Below are 20,181 nucleotides of genomic sequence, written 5' to 3'. Positions count from 1 at the left end.
CATCTGTGATCTACCCCCTCCCATTAGACCCGCCTTGTTAATGACAATGGGTCGTGCATTGTGGAGTTAGCCCCCAGTTATTGGTATGATAAATGTCTCTGCAAATCATGACCCAACATGTGACTCTGACATTCTTTCCGCACACTCTTCCACAAAATTTCCCTGAGCCATGTTGGGTTCATTTTTGGTCTGCTTCAGTGCTGAGGTGTTGGGGGCCTCTGAGGCTCTGGCTCTCTGCTTTGGTAGGAGTTGATTTTTCTCTGCATTGATCTCCTTCCCCTTTCTGCTGGTATCCGGTTCACAGGAAAACATCTCCCTTGCTTATTTCGCAAGTTGTCCTTAGTTTCAGTTGGGCCCCTTTTGAGGTATGTTGGGGCAGCTCTCTTCTTAGGATCTGCATCTATCTGGAAAAGAGAAGCAGATTCTCCAACAGAGAGTAAGTTACCACCCGGAAAATTGAGATAAGACTTACTTTTTTGATAGACAGTATGGTATATTTAGGCCCTCTTATACCCCGTGATTGATGGTAGCTTGATATTGAAGAGTGGGCTTGTGTTTGGATATGGTTCTGACTTGTTTCCCAGCACCAGCTATGGGTCCAGTACCACTGAATGGATCAGTTAGCCAAATCAAGAGCAATTGATTCCTCACCATGGCTGTGTACTACTATTGCACTTGTGTGGGCATCACATCCAGTTATTTGTTGCTAATTAGGTTAAACAATGTGTTGTGTGGACAGTTCGTGGTCATTTCCCCCAGTCGCCTATGTAGCGCCTTCTGGCACTAGACACGCTGTCTGGGGACTGACTCTCTCCTGGCTTCCGGCCATGTCATTCCATTTTACACGTCAGCTGTGTATGGAGTCTTCAGCAATAGGGTCTTACCACTGGCCTTTGGTGGGTCATCAAGTACTCTGACAGGAGTCTGTCATTAGTTTGGGAAACCTTATACGTTTCTCTGATCAAAAGCCCATTGTGGATGGTAGGCCCAAGCTGGAAGTGGGGGTTACAGGTCAGTGTCCACTAAGAAATTGAGGAAAAAGATAACTAATATACAAGAATTAGAGAGGATAGAGATAGAGGGGAGAGGGGGACAGGGAGGGAGGGAAGATGTAGAAGATTTAGGTCACTTTTGATCCTACCCTCTCCCGTGTCTTGTAGTTCAGGTGTTTCCTGTAAGGGTCTAGTGAAGGTTCAGCCATTTGGTCTGTCTTTTAGGAAGCAGAATTTTATGGTACCATTGCCGTTTGTGTCCGGATTGCTGTTCTCCACCCTTTGATTCCCTCCCTGCCCTCCCATCCATCTTATTGTCTAGTCCATGAGGTGCTTGCTGGGTATGTAAGGCATCTTGTGCAGATTCAGGTTAGGTGCTGTAGATGAGTGAGACTATGTGTCCATTTTTTTTTCTGTGATTGGGTAAGTTCGCTGAGAATGATCTGTTCCAGGTTCAACCATTTTTCCTCAAATTTCTTTATGTCGTTTTTTCTTACTGCTGTATAGAATTCCATTGTGTAGATATACCACATGTTTGTTATCCATTCTTCTAACGATGGACATCTGGGTTGATTCCAGCTTTTAGCTATTACAAATTGAGCCGCTACAAACATGGTTGAGCAAATCTCTCTGGCTTTTGGTTTGAAGGTTTTAGGGTAGATGCCCAGTAATGGTATAACTGGGTCTGTTGGTATTTCTATAGCCAGCTTTTTCAGGAGTCTCCATATTGCTTTCCAAAGTGGTTGTACCATCCTGCATTCCCACCAACAGTGAATGAGTGTCCCTGCTTCTCCACATCCTCGCCAGCATTTATTTTCATTTGACCTTTTGAAGTTGGCTTTCCTTATTGGGGTAAGGTGGAATCTCATAGTTGTTTTAATTTGCATTTCTCTGATGATTAGGGAAAGATGAACATTTTCTTAGGTGTGTGGGTGCCATTTGTATCTCTTCCTCTGTGAATTGCCTGTTTAATTCTATGCCCCATTTTGTGAGTGGGGTATTTGTCTTCTTATTGTTTAGACTTTTGTGTTCTTTGTAAATTCTAGAGATAATGCCTCTATCAGTTGGATAACCTGCAAATATTTTCTCCCATTCTGTGGGTATTCTATTGGCTTTGCTTATTATATGCTTGTCTGTAAAGAAACTCTTCAGCTTCATATGATCCCAATGGTTGACTGACTGTTTAAGAACTTGAGCCACTGGGGTTTTATTCAGGAATTCTTTTTCCATTCCTATATCATGTAAAGTACTTCCTAAATTTTCTTCCAGTAGTTTTCGAGTTTTTGGTCGTATGTTGAGGTCTTTGATCCATTTGGATTTGAGTGTTGTGCATGGTGAAATGTGTGGATCAAGTTTTAGTTTCCTGCATGTGGTTATCCAGTTTGTCCAGCACCATTTCCAGTCTATATTGTTTGGGCCTTTGTCGAATATCAAGTAGCTATAGTTGCTTGACCCAAAATCTGGGTCCTCAAGTCTATTCCATTGGTCTATACTCCTGTTTTTATGCCAGTACCATACTGTTTTTATTACTATGGTTTTGTAATATAGCTTTATATCGGGTATGGTGATGCCACAAGAGGTATTTCTTTTGCTGAAGATATGTTTGGATATGTGAGGCCTTCTGCCTTTCCATATGAAATTTGAGATCATTTTTTCTATCTCTGTGAAGAACACCGTAGGGATTTTAATTGGAATTGCGTAAAATCTATATATTGCCTTTGGTAGGATTGTTATCTTCACAATGTTAATTCTGCCTATCCAGGAGCATGGGAGGTCTTTCCATCTTTTCAAGTCCTCCTCAATTTCTTTTTTTGAGAGTTTTTATATTTTCGTTGTATAGATCTTTTACTTCCTTGGTTAACATTATTCCAAGGTATTTTTTTGTTGTTGTTGTTGCTATTGAAAATGGGACTATGCCTTTATTTCTTTTTCTGTGTCTTTGTCATTTGCATACAGAAATGCTACTGATTTTTGTGCATTGATATTGTATCCTGCTACTTTGCTATAGGAGTTAATCACCTTCAGGAGTTTTGGGATGGAGTCTCTCGGGTCTCTTACATATACAATCATGTCATCAGCAAATAGAGCTAACTTAACTTCTTCCTTTCCAAATTGTATCCATTTTATTTCCTTCTCCTGCCTTATTGCTTGGGCTAGGACTTCCAGAACTATATTGAAAAGCAGAGGTGAGAGAGGGCATCCCTGTCTTGTTCCTGATCTCAATGGGAATTCCTCCAGTCTCTCTCCATTAAGTATTATTTGGGCCTTTGTAGCTTTTATTTATATTGCCTTTATTATGGTAAGATGTGAACCTGTCATGCCGATTCTCTCCAATGTTTTGATCATGAAGTGATGTTGTATCTTGTCAAAGGCCTTTTCTGCATCTATCAAAATGATCATGTGATTTTTATGTTTAAGCTTGTTTATATGGTGTATTGCATTGACAGATTTTCGTATGTTGAACCACCCTTGTGTTCCTGGGATAAATCCCACTTGGTCAAGGTGGATAATGCATTTGATGTGTTGTTGGATTCGGTTTGCGAGTATTTTGTTGAGGATCTTTGCGTCTATGTTCATTAGGGAAATAGGCCGATAGTTTTCTTTTCTTGTGCCATCTCTGCCTGGTTTTGGGATTAGGGTGATACTAGCTTCATAGCATCCATATGATTATCTATCCTTTGTAGCTTTCCTGTCAGTTCTAGCAGTAGTTTGGTCAGGGTTGCATTGTTCATTGCTTCCACTTGATGTTCTGATCCTAAACACTCTTCTATGTTTTGGCTAGTTGTGACCCTTGTTGGACTGGGTGATCTGTCTGGGTTTTCTTCCATTTTATTTTTCGTGTTATTTCTTTTGTGCTGTGGTCTACCCATGTCAGTGTATGGGCAGGTAGGTGGGTCGATCAGCCTTGGTTCTAGCTTAATGCGAATCCAAAGCAGCATGGGGCAGTTGCAAGCAGCCTGGATTTTTGCTAACTCTTGGCAAAGCCGCCTATCTATAGCCTGACAGGGCCACCAAATTTGCCTAAATTCTCATCCAGTAATGCACCTAAGCTGCCTGCCTTTGAGCTTGAAAGGGGACTGAGGTAGCAAGCCCTGAAGGTGCCCAGACTCTGGCTGGATACACTGGGGTCTGTAAACAGTTTCTGTTCTCCCACCTCAGGGGAGTGGGGGATGGATGGCGATGTACAGGTAGAGGATGGCACCTGTGCTGGCACTAGTGACTCAGTGTGGACTTGTGTGGCTATTGTTGTGGGAGTGGGCCTGCTGCACATGCAATTGTAGTGGAGAGGCAGATGGTGTGGGTCTGGAATCAAGACACAGCAGAGGCTGACCGGCGGCAAGTGATGTGGGCACAGCTGCAGGGGATCTAGCAGCCACCTATTCACGGCAGGGGTGGCCCCCACAGGCCTGCGAACCGAGCACCACGTGGCTGGTCTACTCGCAGGATCAGAGAACAAGGGCAAGGTAGGAGGTCTCAGCTTCAGTGCAGCAGGCTTGCATGTGTAAGGCATCTTGGGCATAACTTCATTTTTCTTTCCCTCTGAGTAGAACTCCATTGTATCAATATGTCTTATTTTCACTATCCACTCATCAGTTGAGGGACATCTAGATTGCTTCCATTTCCCAGCTATTATAAATTGAGCAGCAATAAACGTGGATGAGCACGCACTTCTAAGGAAATGAGGTGAGTACTTAGGATATATGCCTAGGAGTGCTCTAGCTGGGTCATATGGTAGACCAATCTTTAGCTGTTTTAGGAACCTCCACACTGTTTTCCACAATGGCTGGACCAGATTGCATTCCCACCAGCAGTGTAGAAGGGTTCCTTTTTTTCCACATCCCCGCCAACATTTATGATCATTTGTTTTCATGATGGCAGCCAATCTGACAGGAATGAGATGGAATCTCAGTGTAGTTTTAATCTGCATTTCCCTGATGACTAGTGATGTAGAAGATTTTTTTAGATGCTTATATACCATTCGCATTTCTTCCTTTGAGAATGCTCTATTTAGCTCCATAGCGCATTTTTTGATTGCCTTGTTTGATTCCGTATTATTTAACTTTTTGAGTTCTTTGTATATCCTAGATATTAATCCTCTATCAGATATATAGCTGGCGAAGAGTTTTTCCCATTCTGTAGGTTGCCTCTTTCCTTTTTTCACTGTGTCCTTTGCAGTGCAAAATCTTTGTAATTTCATGAGGTCTCAGTGATTAATCTGTGGTTTCATTGCCCGAGCAATTGGGGTTATATTCAGAAAATCTTTGCCAAGACCAATATGTTGAAGGGTTTCCCCTACTTTTTCCTCTAGCAGTTTCAGAGTCTCGGGTCTGGTGTTAGGGTCTTTAATCCATTTGGACTTAATTTTTGTGCATGGCGAGACAGAAGAATCTATTTTCATCCTTCTGCAGATATATATCCAGTTTTCAAAACACCATTTGCTGAAGAGGCTGTCTCTTCTCCAATGAGTATTTTTGGCATTTTTATCGAATATCAGGTGGCTATAGCTACTTGGGCTTACATCTGGGTCCTCTATTCTGTTCCACTGATCTACATGTCTGTTTTTGTGCCAGTACCATGCTGTTTTTGTTACTATGGCTCTGTAGTATAGGTTAAAATCAGGTATGGTGATACCACCAGCCTCTTTTTTGTTGCTCAGTATTATTTTAGATATATGAGGGTTTATGTGATTCCAAATGAATTTTTAGATTGTTTTTTCTGTTTCCATGAAGGAAGCCTTTGGAATTTTGATAGGGATTGCATTAAATGTGTAGATTTTTTTAGGTAAGATTGCCATTTGCAGAATATACATTCTTTTCAGCAGCACATGGAACATTCTCTAAAATAGACCATATATTAGGACACAAAGCAAATCTTAAGAAATTCAGGAAAACTGAAATAATTCCTTGCGTTCTATCTGACCACAATGAAATTAAACTACAAATCAGTAGCAAGAAAGGCTATAGAGCATACACAAAATCATGGAAACTAAACAATACACTACTAAAGGATGAATGGGTCAATGAAGAAATCAAGAAGGAAATCAAAAAATTTATAGAGTCAAACGATAATGAGAACACAACATACCAAAATCTCTGGGACACAATGAAGGCAGTTCTAAGAGGTAAATTTATAGCCTTAAGTGCCTATATTAAGAAATTAGAAAGGTTGCAAGTAAATGACCTAATGCTTCACCTTAAAGCCTTAGAAAAAGAAGAACAAGGCAAACCAAAAATCAGTAGATGAGAAGAAATAATAAAGATTAGGGCAGAAATTAATGAAATAGAAACAAAAGGAACAATCCAAAGAATTAATGAAACAAAGAGTTGGTTCTTTGAAAGGATAAACAAGATTGATAAACCCTTAGCAAATCTGACCAAAAGAAAGAGAGAAGAGACACAAATTAATAAAATCAGAGATGAACAAGGTAACATCACAACAGATTCCAGAGAAATTCAAAAAATCATAGGGACATACTATAAAAGCATATACTCCACAAAGTATGAAAATCTGAAAGAAATGGATGATTTCCTTGATCTATATGACCTACCTAAGTTAAATCAAAATGAGATTAATCACTTAAATAGACCTATAACAAACATGGTGATGCAAACAGTTATCAATAATCTCCAAACTAAAAAAAGCCCAGGCCCAGATGGATTCACTGCTGAATTTTACCAGGCTTTTAAGGAAGAACTAACACCATTACTTCTTAAGCTTTTTTAGGAAATAGAAAAAGAAGGAATTCTACCAACCTCCTTCTATGAGGCCAGCATCACCCTGATACCAAAACCAGGCAAAGACAGAACAAAAAAAGAAAATTATAGACCAATCTCCCTCATGAACATAGATGCAAAAATTCTCAACAAAATATTGGCAAACAGAATATAAGATTATATCAAAAAGATCATTCACCTTGACCAAGTAGGCTTTATCCCAGAGATGCAGGGATGGTTCAACATACGCAAATCTATAAATGTAATACATTACATAAACAGGTTGAAGGACAAAAGTCACATGATCATCTCATTAGACGCAGAGAAAGCATTAGACAAAATCCAACATCCCTTCATGATAAAAGTCATACAAAGACTAGGAATAGAAGGAACATACGTCAATATAATAAAGGCTATTTATGACAAGCCTACAGCCAACATATTACTAAATGGGGAAAACTGGAAGCTTTTCCACTAAAATCAGGAACAAGACAAGGGTGTCCACTGTCACCACTTTTATTTAATACAGTTTTGGAAGTCTTAGCTATAGCAATAAGGCAAGAGACACACATAAAAGGGATACAAATTGGAAAGGAAGAGATCAAGTTATCATTATTTGCAGATGACATGATTCTATACATAAAGGACCCTAAAGACTCTACTAGCAAACTGTTAGAGCTGATCAAAACCTACAGCAATGTAGCAGGATACAAAATAAATACACAGAAATCAGTAGCCTTCATATATGCTAACAACAAACACACAGAGGAAGAAATCAGAGAAATCACTGCCATTCACAATTGCATCAAAAAAATAAATAAATAAATAAATAAATAAATAAATAAAGTACCTTGGAATAAATCTAACCAAGGAAGTAAAGAATCTCTACAATGAGAACTTTAAAACACTCATGCGAGAAATTGAAGAAGACACTAGAAAGTGGAAAAACATCCCTTGTTCCTGGATTGGAATAATCAATATTGTAAGATCTTAATATCTAATCCCAAGAGTCCATGATGAGTTTTCTGTGCTATGAAGAGTCCCAGAAGCTCCCATATCACTCGCAGATGCAATCATTATTTTCACCATTTAAATACATTGTAAAACTCCCAGTTGGGAAGAAGCATGTATCCATGTGTTTGACACAGAGGCTACTATTTTGCCTAAGTGACTCCCTGAAACTAAGTTTATAATAAGGCTGCCTATTAGGAACGGAACGTCTGTAAGCACCCACATGTAGGCTTTTCTATACCCATGACTGTAAAGCCCACATCACTTTCTCATGACTCCCATAGTTGGGTACATGTCCTTCCATTGCTAGTGTGAGGCTTGCTCTACAAACCAGAGCTCAAATCACCTTTTCAGACGAGGGATAAATCATTCTATATAGATAACCTCTGATACCACCTGGGTCATGCTAGCATTATTAGAGGCCTTTGCACTTACAGAATTCTACAGTGCACTTTGCAAAGCTATAAAGTATATATGAGTCAATGAAATAAGTAATGGAGCTTTCCCTCTTATGACTATAGCATGAAATGTTCCCCCAGGACTCATGTTTGTAATGCTTGCTCCATGCCTGTTGGCCCTGTCTTGGAGGGGTGGAGACTTTAGCCAATGATGCCAGGCTGTCCAAAGTAGGTAAACAAGAATGGGCCCTTGAAGGTCTTCATCCGGCCCTAGTTTTGCCTGCTCTCTGCTTCCTTTACAATGTGCAAATACCTCACAGTTCCCAAGCACCATAACTCAGCCAGTCTGCCACGGTTTCTTCAGGCAGGGCCTCTGAAGGCTGCTCTCTCTGGCGGTTAGACCGTTGGTGGCCAGCGCTCTCTACTCCAACACCTCTTGCACATGTTTCCAGTGTGTTCTAGGGAACCCTCTGCCCTGCCTACCCGCATTGGCTCCCATCACTGGCCCCTGCATGCGTTGGTAAAGGGGGTTTCTCTCCTAGGTTTTGGCTTTAAGGAAGGGAATCCTCACATTAGGGAGGCCTCCAGCTCTCTTAAGAGGTCACAGAGTAGCCTCATGCACTTCCCCTCGTGGCCACCTGAGGGAAACCTCCTGCTAACAGTCCGACCGAGCACGCTGTTCATGGGACACTGCTCAGTGACAAGGCCAGGTTCTCAGTGGACCTCATCTGCTCTCAGTGCTATTGTCACTGGGAAATACGCTGACTCTGGAAAAGTCACCGGCACTCAGAACTCATCATTATATCCAGAATTACACCCACACACATGCATGCACGCAGGCACGCACACACACAAAAACACACATTCGTTCCCCCTCATTTCTCTCAATGCTGTGGGCACTGGGAAATACACACACTCTCACTAATCATTATCCCAATCATTACAGCTAAGTACCAGAATTCAACTATCACTTCTATTTAATTTTTTTTTTCATTTTTATTTATTTATTTGAGAGTGAGAGAGAGAAAGAGGCAGATAGAGAGAAAGAGAGAGAATGGGCACGCCAGGGTTTCCAGCCACTCTAAAGGAATTACAGAAGCATGAGCCCCCCTGTGCATCTGGCTAAGGTGGGTCTTGGAGCACTGAGCCTTGAACTGGGATCCTTAGGCTTCATAGGCAAACGTTTAACCACTAAGCCATATCTCCAGCCCTGTCACTTCTATTTCTTAACAACTTAAGTCATATTATTATTGTCAATAGAATGAGAGAGAAGGGCCTTAAAATTGTGTGAGAAGTCAAAGGAAACCTTGCCTAAATTAATAGACAGGACCTGAACACAAAACACAATTCCAGAAGCTTCCTATTGGACTGGTTTCAGACAGTAGTAGGTTCTCCCCCCAAAAAGTTCATTTAATAATAATGTATGGTAAAGGAGATTTCTAGTAGAAAAAATTGAAGTTTATTTAGCACCCAGCAGTGTTAGATAAGAGAGGAACAAAAGTGGCCTGCCTTTTCTGTAATTTTTTTAAGAACTTGGGAGAAGAGCTTAATACCTTATATTTTTCATCCAAATATGTAATTAGTAGTATGAATCTTTACTTGCCTTCTCTACTGTTAAATATTATAAAACCCTAACACTAGGTAAAAAACAGGCTGTTGCAATAACCCTTAAAATAAACTGAAAGGTTGTCACTGAAGCTAGCACATGTACAGGACTTAACCTTCCCATCGCTATGACAAAGCGCTCAAACCAAAGCAGCTGGTGAGAGGAAAGTGTTTACCTTAGCTACAGTCTCCAGCGAAAACAGGACACAATACACATGAAGAAACATGACAAGAATAAATTCATGCCTTTCAAGAATAACTGCTAATATCAATGAGGTCAATGTACAAACCAAAAGACACAGGCTTGTAGACTAGATTAAAAGGCAGGATCCTGCCATTTTTTGCCTCTAGGAAACGCCTCTGTGAATAAAAGACAGTATCCTAGGGTGAAAGAATGGGAATTATTATTTCAAGAAAATGGGGTTAGGAAACAAACAGAGGTTGCTGTATTAATATCTGTCAGGATAGGCTTCAAACCAACATTAATGAGAAAATATTTTAAAAAGTCATTTTATACTGATTAAAGAAAACTCAACAATCCTAAACATACATGCACTTAACATGGGTGTTCTCAGTTTCATCAAACAAACACCATTAGACTTAAGGTCAAAGATAACTCCAAACACAACTGTAGTGGAAGACATCATTACCCCACTGTCATCACTTTACAGGTCATCCTTGAAAAAATAAACGGAGAGCCACCTGAATTAAATGATGCCATCAAAAGAAGGGATGTAACATATAACTACAGAGCATTCCATGCAAATGATGCGGAAAATACAATTATCTCATCAGCACATGGAACATTTTCTAAAATAGTACATATATTAGAGCGCACAGAAAGTCTCCACAATTACAGGAAAATTGAAATAATCCCTGATACTCTATCTGATCACAGCCAAATAAGCAACAATGTAAGCTACAGAGCATTGAGAATTTCATGGAGACTAAAGAGTACATTATTGAATGATCAAATATCATTGAGAAAACAAAAACTACATCAATAAATTCATAGAATAAAATTATGATGATAGTAAAAATAAAAACTTTGCAATAATGAAGACAGTCCTAAGAGGGAAATTTGCAGCTCTAAGTGACTAAACTAAGAAATCAATGAGTGCACAAATAACAATTTGATGCTTCACCTTTAGGTCTTGAAAAACGAAGAAGAAAACAAATTAAAAATCAGCACAAGGAAAGAAATAATAAAGTCTAGTGCAGAAATTAATGAAATAAATTCCAAAAAGATGAGAGAAACAAAGAGTTGGTTCTTTGAAAGGATAAACAAGATAGGAAAACCAAAATTTGAGCCCAATAGAGAAGAGACAAAACTTAATGAAATTACAGATGACAGAGGCACCATTCCAACAGAATCCAAGGAAATTCAAACAATTATAAGGACACCATTTAAGAGTGTACATATAGGCAATGATTCAAAATCTGAAAGAAATGATTTACTTAATGCATATGACTTACCAAACTTAATACAAGATGAGTTAAACAATTTACATAGACCTGTAACAAGTACAGACATCCAGGCCATTATAGAAGACTCATAACTAAAAATCAAGAGGCCCAGATGGATCCACAGGTGAATTTTAAACATGTTCATGAAGAACTAACACCACTGCTTTTCAAATATTCCCATAATATAGAAAAGGAAGGATTCTACTGAAACCCTTACATGAAGTCAGCATCAACCTAATACCAAGACAAGAGAAAGACATAACAAATATAAAAAAAATCACATCTATAAAGTTGTACCAGCAAACTATTAGACCTGATAAACACTTTTACCTAAGTTGCAGGATACAAAATAAATACACAGAAAAGAGTAGCTCGCCTAAATCCTATCCAGAAATATGTGGTGGATGATAAATAAATAATTTACCCTGGAATTAACTTCACCAATGAGGCGAAGGATATCTACAATGAGAACTTTAAAACACTCAAGAGAGAAATGGCAGAAGACATAAGAAAATGAAAATACATCCCATGACCTTGAAATGGAAGGATCAATATTGGGAAAATGTCAATCTTACCAAAAGAAATCAACACATTCAATGCAATATCCATTAAAATTTCAATGAGCTTCTCCACAAGAATAGCAAAAAAATAGCCTAAAATTCATTTGGAAAAACAAAAAAATCTCACATAGCTAAATAATTTATTTTTTATTTTTTTTTAAATTTATTAGTTTTCTTTTGGGCAAATATAGGCAGTTTGGTACCATTGTTTAGGCTCATCCATGACCTACCCCCTCCCAATGGCCCCTCGTTGCTAATGTAAATGGGTCTTGCATTGTGGAGTTAGCCCATAGTTATCGGTAAGATAAATGTGTCTGCGTATTATGACCCAACTTGTGGCTCTGACATTCTTTCTGCCCCCTCTTCTGCAAAATTTCCCTGAGCCATGTTGGGTTTATTGTGGGTCTGCATCAGTGATGAGGTGTTGGGGGCCTCTGAGGCTCTGGCTCTCTGGTTTGGTAGGAGTTGATTTTTCTCTGTGTTGCTCTCCTTCCCCTTTGTGCTGGTATCCGGTTCATCAGGAAAACAGCACCCTTACTTGTTTTGCCAATTTTCCTTAGTTTCAGTCAGGCCCCTTCTGAGGTATGATGGGGAAGCTCTCTCCTTAGGATCTGCATCTATCTGAAAAAGAGAAGCAGATTTTCCAACGGAGAGTAAGTTAGCACCCGGAAAACTGAGATAACGCTTAATTTTTTAATAGAGAGTTTAATAGGTTTAGGTACTATTGTAGCCCATGATGGATGGTAGCTTGATATTGGAGAGTAGGATTATGTTTGGATATGGTTCTAACTTGCTTGCAAACTCCAGCTATGGGTCCCGTACCACTGAGGGGATCAGTTAGCCAAATAAAGAGCAATTGGTTCCCCACCATGGCTGTATGCTACTGTTGCACTTCTATGGGCATCACAACATGTTACTTGTTGCTAAGTAGGTTAGACAATGAGTTGTTTGGACAGATATTGGTCACTTCCCCCAGTCACCCATGTAGCACCTTCTGGCACTAGACATGCTGACTGTCTGGGGACTGATTCTCTCCTGGATTCCAGCCATGCGGTACCATTTTATGTGTCAGCTGCCTATGGAGTCTTCAGCAATAGGGTCTTACCACTGACCTTCGTTGGGTCATCAAGTACTCTGACAGAAGTCTGTCATTCTTTCAGGAAACCTCATAGGTTTCTCTGATCAAAAGCTCATTGTGGATGATATCCCCATGCTGATAGTGGGGGTTACAGGTCAGTGCCCACTAAGAAGTTGAGGGAAAAAATAACTAATATACAAGTTACACGGGGGTGGAGAGTGAGGAAGGGAAGATGTAGAAGATTTAGGTTAGACTTGATCCTACCAGTGTCTTGTGGCTCAGGTGTTTCCTGTAAGGATCTAGTGAAGGTTCAGCCACTTGGTTTACGTTTTAGGAAGTAGAATTTTATGGTACCATTGCTGTTTTGATCCAGATTAGTGTTTCCCACCCCTTCGATGCCCTCCACACCCTCCCCATCCATCCTATTGTATAGTCCATGAGATGCTTGCTGGTTATGTAAGGTATCTGGGGTAGATTCAGGTTAGGTGTTGTAGATGAGTGAGACTATGTGTCCTTTTTTTTTTTTTTTTTTTTTCTGTGATTGGGTAAGTTCACTGAGAATGATCTGTTCCATGTTCAACCATTTTTCCTGAAATTTCTTTGTGTCTTTTTTCTTACTGCTGTATACAATTCCATTGTGTAGACATACCACTTCTTATTTATCCATTTGTCCAGTGATGGACATCTGAGTTGATTTCAGCTTTTAGCTATTATGAATTGAGCCACTAAAAACATGGTTGAACAAATCTCTCTGGCATGTGGTTTGAAGGTTTTAGGGTAGATACCTAGTAAGGGTATAACTGGGTCTGTTGGTATCTCATTATTCAGCTTTTTCAGGAGTCTCCATATTGCTTTCCAAAGTGGTTGTACCATTCTAACTCCCACCAACAGTGGATGAGTGTTCCTGCTTCTCCACATCCTCTCCAACATTTATTTTCATTTAAGTTTTTTGATGTTTGCTATCCTTATTGGGGGAAGGTGGAATCTCATAGTTGTTTTAATTTGCATTTCTCTGATGATTAGGGATGATGAACATTTTCTTAAGTATGTGTTTGCCATTTGTATTTCTTCCTCTGTGAACTGCCTGTTCATCTCTTTGCCCCATTTGGTGAGTGGGGTGTTTGACTTCTTATTTTTTAGATTTCTTTGCAGATTCTAGAGTTAGGCCTCTTTCAGTTGGCTAGCCCACAAATATTTTCTCCCATTCTGTTGGTAATCTATTGGCTTTGCTTATTGTATGCTTGTCTGTAAAGAAACTCTTCAGCTTCATGTGATCCCATTAATTGAGTGACTGTTTTAAGATCGTGAGCCACTGGGGTTTTGCTCAGGAAGTCTGTTTCCATTCCTAAATTATGGAAAGTACTTCCTAAATTTTCTTCCAATAGTATTCGAGTTTCTGGTCTTATGTTGAGGTCTTTGATCCAACTGAATTTGAGTGTAGTGCATTATGAAATGCGTGGACCAAGTTTCAGTTTCCTGCATGTGGTTATCCAGTTTGTCCAGTAACATTTGTTGAAGATGCTACCTTTTTTCCAGCCTATATTGTTTGGGCCTTTGTTGAATGTCAAGTAGCTATAGTTGCTTGACCCAAAACCTGGGTTCTCAATTCTATTCCATTGTTCTATACTCCTGTTTTTATGCCAGTACCATGCTGTTTTTATTATTATGGCTTTGTAGTATAGCTTTAGATCAGGTACAGTGATGCCACCAGAGGTATTTCTTTGGCTGAGGATATGTTTGGATATGTGAGGCCTTCTGCTTTTCCATATGAAATTTAAGATCATTTTTTCCATCTCTGTGAAGAACACTGTAGGTATTTTAATTGGAATTGCATTATATCTATATATTGCCTTTGGTAGAATTGTCATCTTCACAATGTTAATTCTGCCTATCCAGCAGCATGGGAAGTCTTTCCATTTTGTCAAGTCCTGCTCAATTTCTTTTTTGAGTGTTTTTGTATTTTCATTGTATAGATCTTCCACTTCCTTGGTTAATGTTATTCCAAGGTATTTTATTTTTTTATTACTATTGAAAATGGGACTATGTCCCTTAATTCTTTTTCTGTATCTTTGTCATTTGCATACAGAAATGCTACTGATTTTTGTGCACTGATTTTGTATCCTGATATTTGGCTATAGGAGTTAATCACCTTCAGGAGTTTTGGGATGGAGTCTCTTGGGTCTCTTACGTGTACAATCATGTCATCAGTGAACAGAGCTTACTTAACTTCTTCCTTTCCAAATTGTATCCCTTTTATTTCCATGTCCTGTTTTATTGCTTGACCTAGGATATCCAGAACTATATTGGAATGCAGAGGTGAGAGAGGACATCCCTGTTTTGTTCCTGATCTTAGTGGGAATTCCTCCAGTCTCTCTCTATTAAGTATTATTTAGTCCTGTGGAGCTTTGTATATTGCCTTTATTATGTTAAGATGTGAACCAACCAAGCCGATTCTCTCGAATGTTTTGATCATGAAGGGATGTATCTTGCCAAAGGCCTTTTCTGCATCTATCGAAGTGTTCATGTGGTTTTTATGCTTAAGCCTGTTTCTGTGGTGTATTACATTGACAGATTTTCGTATGATATACCACCCTTGTGTTCCTGGGATAAATCCCACTTGGTCAAGGTAGATAATTCTTTTGATGTGTTGTTGGATACGTTTTGGAAATATTTTGTTCAGGATCTTTGCATCTATGTTCATTAGGAAAATAGGCTGGTAGTTTTCTTTTCTTGTAGCATCTCTGCCTGGTTTTGGGATTGGGGTGATACTAGCTTCATAGAAGGTGTTGGGTAGCTTTCCCTGTTCTTCAATTGTATCACACAGATTTAGAAAGATTGGTTTGAGTTCCTCCATGAAGGTTTGATAAAATTCGGCTGGGAATCCACCTGGTTCTGGACTCTTCTTTTTCAAGAGGTTTTTTATTACTTTTTCAATCTCCATGAGTGTGATGGGTTCACTGAGGTGATTAATCTGCTCTGAGTTTAGCTTTAGTTGATGGTATGCATGCATGAATTTATCCATCTCCTCCACATTTTCCAGTTTTGTGAAGTAGAGGTTTTTGAAATGAGTCCTGATGATTCTTCCAATTTCACTTATGCCTGTTGTGATCTCTCCTTTTTCATTTTGAATTTTGTTAATTTGGAGCCTCTTTTTTTGCTTGATCAAATAGGCCAGAGGTTTGTCAATCTTGCTTAATTTTTCAAAGAACCAGCTCTTTGTTTTGTCAATTGCCTTAACTTTTTCCTTGGTTTCCAATTCATTAATTTCTGCTCTGATTTTAGTTATTTCTTTCCTTCTGGAGCTCTTTGAGTTGGATTTTTGTTCTTCCAGTGCATTTAGGTGGATGGTTAGGTTATTGATTTGGGATCTTCTGTCTTTTTTATGAAGGCATTGAGTGTTATGAATTTTTCCCCTGAGGACTGCCTTCATTGTGTCCCATAAGTTTTGGTATAATGTGTTCTCAATGTCATTCAATTCCAGGAATTTTGCAATTCCCTTTTTTATTTCATCCACTATACATTTATTGTTTAAGAGTGTGCTGTTCAGTTTCCAGGTGCTGTTGGGATTCTTGGTTGGTTTTTTGTTGTTGATTTCTAGTATTATAGCATTGTGAAATGATATCATGCAGGGAATTATGTTGATTTTCCTAAATACGTGGAGGCAGTCTTTGTGACCCATTATATGGTCTACTTTACAGAGTGTTCCATGGCTGCTGAGAACAATGTGTAGTCTGTGGTTTGGGGAGGAAAGTTCTGTAGATGTCTGTTAGGTCTAAAGGTTCTATGGTTTTGTTGAGCTCCCTTACATTCCTGTTGAGTTTCTGTTTGGATGATCTGTCTAATACTGATAATGGTGTGTTGTAGTCCCCAGCTATGATGGTGTTGGTGGTTACTTCTGTTTTATTGTCAAGTAGGTTTTGTTTTATGAACCATGGCATATTTATGATTATAATATCCTCTTGATGGATTATTCCCTTGATAAATAGGAAGTAGCCTTCTTTGTCTTTTTTGACTATTTTTCGTTTGAAGTCTATTTTTCCCAATATTAATATAGTTATACCTGCTTGTTTCATATTCCCATTTGCTTGGAATATTGTTTTCCACCCTTTCACCCTAAGTAGGTTTCTGTCTTTAGTGGTAAGGTGGGTTTCTTGAAGGCAGCAGATTGAGGGGTCTAAGTTTTTGATCCACCCTGTTAGCTTGTGTCTCTTGATGGGTGAATTAAGGCCATTAATATTTATGGTAATGACTGTGAGATTTGATTTGTTCCCTGCCATGTTGTGGTGGTAGATGGCTGTTGGTGTTTTCATGGCCTTAGAATTTTTATTATGCCTACTCTGGGTTTGGTTGTTGCGATCTGCTTCTTGTAGGCTTTTGTGTTTGGTTATTTGTTTCTTCTCTGTGGAGTATTTCCTGGAATACTTTCTGTAGGTTTGGTTGTGTGTTCATATAATTGTAAAGCTGAGTTTTGTCATGGAAAGTTTTTCTTTCATCATCTATTATGAGGGAGACTTTTGCCAGGTAGAGTATTTTGGGATGGAATCCATAGGTTCTTAAGAGTTTGCAGAGTTTCATTCTAAGCCCTTCTAGCTTTCAGGGTTTCCATTGAGAAATCTGAAGTAATTCTGATGAGGTTTCCTTTGAAAGTGGTGCATTGTTTTTCCCTAGGTGCTTTTAGGATTTTCTGTTTGGTGTCAGTGTTTAGAGTCTTAATGATAATATGTCTTGGTGAGTTTCTCCTTTGTTCCAGTCTGTTTGGAGTTCTGTTCACTTCTTGTATCTTCCTGATGTGCCTTTCTTTTAAGAGACTGGGGAAGTTTTCTTCAATTATTTTGTTAAATAATTTCTCCATGCCTATGGTCTGAAATTCTTCTCCTTCTGGTATTCCAATGATTCTGATATTAGGACATTTAAGTATATCCCACAATTCCCTCATGTCTGTTCACAGGAACTTTTGAACTTACTGAAATTTTTGAACTCCCGAACTGTTTCTTCCATCCTGCCTTCCAGATCAGAGTTTCTATCCTCCACTTCTCTCTACATTTGCAAGTAAATAAACAAAAATAAATTAGTGGATATGGTGATACAAAAGTAATCCCAAAAGCAGAGATGTACAAACAGGAGGGAAAAGGATTTGAAAATCATAACTGGCTCTGCATAATCAATGCACTGGGGATAAAAGCTTCATTTTTGTTTTCTTTTTGTTGATGCAGTGTTTCATTCATGCCCAGGGTGTATCTGACTAACACTGTATTCCTGAACTGTGCCTGGAACTCATGGAGGCAATCCTCATAACATTGCCTTCATTGTGGTTGGGTTAAAGGCATGGACCAATACAACACCCACAAAAATCATATTTTCCTAATTGCTTAAAACAATTTGGTACTACCTATTCAGAATAAAGTAATACAGGTACTTGTTTCAATGTGTTTCCATTCTACACTAGCCAGAGCCTATATGATAACAGTACAGCACTATGTTTCAGTACCTTACATAGAAGCGTATGAATTTTGTATTTTTCCCAGCATGTATTTAAACTGTAAAGGTGTCTACCTCAGCAATGTTCAGAAGGATTCCAGGATCAAATAACTGAGGCATTTCAGACTTGTAGAGGGGGAAAAAAAAAAGAGGGCAGGTGCTTTTAAGCTTGAAAACTATATAGTTTACTGTATCACTACACTTGGAATAAATCAAGTAAGAACCTTTGGAAAGCAGGAATAAGGAAGATTCTTCTAGATTCTGGCATCTGTAAGGAAGTGAGTGTGTGGGGGGGCTTCTTACTTCCTTTAACAGAATAATAACAGCCACATGTGGGACACATATACAAACCAGCTACTTCTAAATTTTGGAATTAGGTGTGCATTGTGGATAATGGTAGAAAACCAAGAGGCTTCTGAACCTTTCCTCTTTAGTACCACTGTGTACATGGAACTTGATAACTGAATTAAAATCTATGCAGCCATCACTGTACACATCTGTGTCTCTTCATATTTCAACAAGTGAGGAGATATGACCCTCGGATCAATTCTACATTGATTCCAATCAATTTATGTTAGTAACACTTTCCTCTTTTAAGGTAGCCTTATTTGTTCATTGCAAAATAATATCTATAGGTGTTTGCTTCTATATAACTTTTAAAGTGAATACTCCATAGAAAAGATGGCTCTTTATTTATATTTGTCTACTTGCATGCGTTTGTCTGTGTGGGCCCATGTGGGGGTTGTTATGTGTTTCTATGTGTGTGCATGGCAGGATTTCGTGCTAATGAAATGAAAAGCATGTGCCTGTGCACACTTTTACATTTGGCTTTATGTGGTCTGTTGAAGAACTAAACCTGGATCAATGGTTGCCAGAGCTTTCTCCCCACACAGCATGTAGTTTTGTGAAAAGTTGGTGGGATGATCTTTTGTGTAGTAGGCTGTCCTCAAATTTATAAAGCCAAGGATGATCTTCAAGTCCATTTTCCTCCTGCTTGTACCTCCCTGCTTTTGAGATTAATTTTGTATCACCACATCCACCATTTTATTTTTGTTTATTTACTTGCAAGTGTAGAGAGAGGAACAGAGATCAAGGCATGCCACAGACTGCTGACACCACAATGAAATCCACATTCACGTGTCACATAAGTGTCTGTTCTTATGTGGGTACTGAGTTATCAAGCACAGGATATCAAGGTTTCTGAGGATGTGGCTATAACCTTTGGACAATCTCTCTAGAACACATCTAGTTTTTCACACTTGCTCCTTAAGGATTAAATCCTACTTCTATTGTATTCTTCCACAAAGCTAGAGAATTCTGTTAAGGTTATTTTTAAAAGGCTTCAGTTTTTTAATGAAGAAAATTAAAAATTTCTGGAGCCCCATGTAATCTCAGTACTCAGGCACACTTTGCTTAACATCTTTAGTTCAAAACCCCTATACACAGTAACATAGTATGTCTGAATTAAACAAAATTCTTACCAAACTATGGTGAATTTCCTATTACCTTATGACTTTCATAGAAAAAAGAACTTTTCATAGTATAACAGCAAAGAGTTCAATTCAAAGGATAAATGTCTGGACTTGACTTTTTTTGGAGAAACTTCTAGGTTCAGTGTAAGTGGTGCTTTCAGAAACTCAATAGAATTCAATGGTGTCTTATTACTAAATATCTAGTGATATCAGAAAGGAATTCAGTTCCCATTTATGTAGCACTATTCAATATATGGTTCTTTCTTCTTTTCTTCTTCTTCCTTCTTCCTTTTGTCTTCTCCTTCTTCTCTCCTCCCCTTTTCCTTCTCTCTTTTCTTCTCCTGCTTCTTCTTGTTTATTCCTTTCAGGAACTACCTTACTCTATCATAACCACTTAGAATATAAA

Source organism: Jaculus jaculus, assembly GCF_020740685.1.
Source record: "Jaculus jaculus isolate mJacJac1 chromosome Y unlocalized genomic scaffold, mJacJac1.mat.Y.cur SUPER_Y_unloc_5, whole genome shotgun sequence".
Lineage (NCBI taxonomy): Eukaryota > Metazoa > Chordata > Mammalia > Rodentia > Dipodidae > Jaculus > Jaculus jaculus.
The sequence above is the reverse complement of the archived record's forward strand: the minus strand, read 5'-3'. Positions refer to the sequence as shown.